Here is a 3,827-nt window from a genome sequence, read left to right as displayed (position 1 = left end):
GCTCTCACCCTGTCTCTCTCTCTCCGCAGCATGTCCAGTGGTACTTTAAGTCGTGTTGGTTCGGTTCCGTTCAGTGTGTCCGTCTAACAGCAGAACCAGTCAGGAGGATCGCGCGTGTGGTTGAGTGTCGCAGCGGCTTCTTACAGAGCACCCGCGAACAACGAGCACAAGGTTGCAACAAATCCCTGAGAACCACGACGCAATGACACAGATTTTCAAGCCGATTTAAGTCAAAACTGTAACTAGGCCACTCAGGAACATTCACTGTGTTCTTGGTAAGCAACTCCAGTGTTAGAAACACCTTCCTAATATTGAGTTGAACCCCCCTTTGCCCTCAGAACAGACTCAATTCGTCGGGGCATGCTCTCTACAAGGTGTTGAAAGTGTTCCACAGGGATGCTGGCCCATGTTGACTCCAATGCTTCCCACAGTTGTTATGTTGGCTGGATGTTCTTGGGTGGTGTACCATTCTTGACCACACACAGGAAACTGTTAAGTGTGGAAAAACGCAGCGGCGTTGCAGTTCTTGAAACTGCTCGGTACCTACTACCATACCCCGTTCAAAGACACTTAAATATTTTGTCTTGCCCATTCACTCTCTGAATGGCACACATACACAATCCATGCATCAATTATCTCAAGGCTTAAAAATCTTTCTTTACACTGATTGAAGTGGATTTAACAAGTGACATCAGTGATGTGTTGTGTTTTCCCCAAAGATAACACTTTTTATTCAGGACATAAAGTTATTTTTTTGCAGTATTACTTTAGTGCCTTGTTGCAAACAGGATACATGTTTTGGAATATTTGTATTCTGTACAGGCTTCCTTCTTTTCACTCTGTCATTTAGATTAGTATTGTGGAGTAACTACAATGTTGTTGATTCATCCTCAGTTTATTTTCCTGTCATTAAACTCTGTAACTGTTGTAAAGTCACCATTGGCCTCTTGGTAAAAAATCCCTGAGTGGTTTCCTTCTTCTCTGGCAACTGAGTTATGAAGGACGCCTGTATCTTTGTAGTGACTGGGTGTATTGAGACACCACCCAAAGTGTAATTAATAACTTCACCATGCTCAAAGAGATATTCAATGTCTGCTTTTTTACCCATCTACCAAAAGCTGCATATCTTTACGAGGTATTGGAAAACCTCCTTGGTCTTTGTGGTTGAAATTCACTGCTCGACTGAGGGACCTTACAGATAAGTGTATGTACGGGGTACAGTGATGAAGTAGTCATTTTAGAAATCATGATAAACACTATTATTGCTCACAGAGTCCATGCAACTTATTATGTGACTTGTTAGGCAACATTTTTACTCCTGAGGTTTATTTCGGATTGCCATATAGGCCAGCGACTCAATTGTATCCATTTTAAATTCAGGTTGAAACACAAGAACATGTTGAAAAGGTCAAGGGGTGAACTTTCTGAAGGCACTCATCCCTCTAATTTGCCCTTTTTTTTCTTTCCTTCCATCGTTCTCCCTCCCTTACTCTCTCTCCTTCCTTCCCTTCTTATCCATCTCTCTCTTCCTCTCTTCCTACATGACATTTAAAGATTATTATTAGATTATTGTTCACTAACATATATTGTGCCTTACTTTCTAAGCCCCATTTGTCTCCCCAGTCCCCATCCCTCTCTCTCTCTGACTCCCCAGTCCCCATCCCTCTCTCTCTNGATTTTCAAGCCGATTTAAGTCAAAACTGTAACTAGGCCACTCAGGAACATTCACTGTGTTCTTGGTAAGCAACTCCAGTGTTAGAAACACCTTCCTAATATTGAGTTGAACCCCCCTTTGCCCTCAGAACAGACTCAATTCGTCGGGGCATGGACTCTACAAGGTGTTGAAAGCGTTCCACAGGGATGCTGGGCCATGTTGACTCCAATGCTTCCCACAGTTGTCATGTTGGCTGGATATTATTGGGTGGTGGACCATTGTTGATACACACGGGAAACTGTTAAAGTGTGAAAAAACTCGAAAACTTGAACTCGAACTTGAACTCGAACTTGAAAAACTAAAACCGGTGTGCCTGGCACGTACTACCATACCCCCTTCAAAGGCACTTAAATCTTTTGTCTTGCCCATTCACCCTCTGAATGGCACACTTACACAATCCATGCATTAATTGTCTCAAGGCTTAAAAATCCTTCTTTACACTGATTGAAGTGGATTTAACAAGTGACATCAGTGATGTGTTGTGTTGGATTTGCCCCAAACATAACACTTTTTATTCAGAACATAAAGGTTTTTTTGTTTGTTGCAGTATTACTTTAGTGCCTTGTTGCAAACAGGATGCGTGTTTTGGAATATTTGTATTCTGTACAGGGCTTCCTTCTTTTCACTCTGTCATTTAGATTAGTATTGTGGAGTAACTACAATGTTGTTGATCCATCCTCAGTTTTTTCCTGTCACAGCCATTAAACTCTGTAACTGTTGTAAAGTCACCATTGGCCTCATGGTAAAAATCCCTGAGTGGTTTCTTTCTTCTCTGGCAGCTGAGTTAGGGAAGAACGCCTGTATTTTGGAAGTGTAATGAATAACTTCACAATGCTCAAAGGGATATTCAATGTCTGCTTTTTTATTTTTACCCATCTACCAATAGCTTCACTTCTTTGCGTGGCATTGGAAAACCTCCCTGGTCTTTGTGGTTGAATCTGTGTTTGAAATTCACTGCTCAACTGAGGGACCTTACAGATAATTGTATGTACGGGTCACAGTGATGAGGTAGTCATTTTAGAAATCATGATAAACACTATTATTGCTCACAGAGTCCATGCAACTTATTATGTGACTTGATAAGCAAACTTCTTACTCCTGAACTTACTTAGGCTTGCCATAATAAGGGGTTGAATATTTATTGACTCAAGACATTTCAGCTTTTCATTTTGTATTAATTTGTAAAAATGTCTAAAATCATAATTCAACTTTGACATTATAGGCTATTGTGTATAGCCCAGTGACTCAATTGTATCTATTTTAAATTCATGCTGAAACACAACAACATGTGGAAAAGGTCAAGGGGTGAACTTTCTGAAGGCACTCATCCCTTTAATTCAGCCTTTTCTTTCCTTCTCTATTTCTCCCTCCCTGACTCTCTCTCCTTCCTTCCCTCTTTCTCCTTCCCCTACTCTCTCTCCTTCCTTCCCTCTTTCTCCCTCCCTTACTCTCTCTCCTTCCTTCCTTCTTATCCATCTCTCACTTCCTCTCTTCCTAGATTACATTTAAATGATTAGATTATTGTTCACTAACATATATTGTGCCTTACTTTCTAAGCCCCATTTGTCTCCCCAGTCCCCATCCCTCTCTCTCTGTCTCTCTCTGTCTCCCCAGTCCCCATCCCTCTCTCTCTGTCTCTCTCTGACTCCCCAGTCCCCATCCCTTTCTCTCTCTGTCTCTCTCTGACATTACTCATTCTATCTGTCCCTGAGATATGATTATGTGTGAACTGGAATTGATGAATGCTGTTTTAATGTGTTGATGCTGGCACTAGTACTGACCCAAAGAGGTTCAAAATGTTTCATCTCTCACTCCACCTCCCCTCTCTCTCTCCTCCAGGCTCTCCCTCTGCTCCGACCTCTGTCTCCTGGGAGTATGAGAGTGGTGATGGTGGGGTGTCTTTGCGTTGGCGCCCTCCACTGGACATGGGTGGTCGTAGCGAGGTGTGGTATGGGGTGGTGTGTAGGATTTGTCCCTCGGCCACCTTCACCGCCCCGGGGGCGTGCTCCTGGTGTGGAGAGGCGGTCACCTTCACCCCATCCCAGACTGGCATCAAGCAGACCAAGGTCACCCTCAACAACCTGCTCACAGAGTCACCTACATCTCTTCTCTG

General features: G+C 42.9%; 1 protein-coding gene across 1 annotated transcript in view; it reads left to right on the top strand.

Moving 5' to 3' along the window:
* Nucleotides 1-3,827, top strand: part of ephb6 (eph receptor B6) — a 23,609-nt gene that overhangs the window by 4,413 nt on the left and 15,369 nt on the right.

This window comes from Salvelinus sp. IW2-2015, linkage group LG35 (assembly GCF_002910315.2).
Source record: "Salvelinus sp. IW2-2015 linkage group LG35, ASM291031v2, whole genome shotgun sequence".
NCBI classification, from domain to species: domain Eukaryota; kingdom Metazoa; phylum Chordata; class Actinopteri; order Salmoniformes; family Salmonidae; genus Salvelinus; species Salvelinus sp. IW2-2015.
This window is presented reverse-complemented; position numbering and strand designations above follow the sequence as displayed.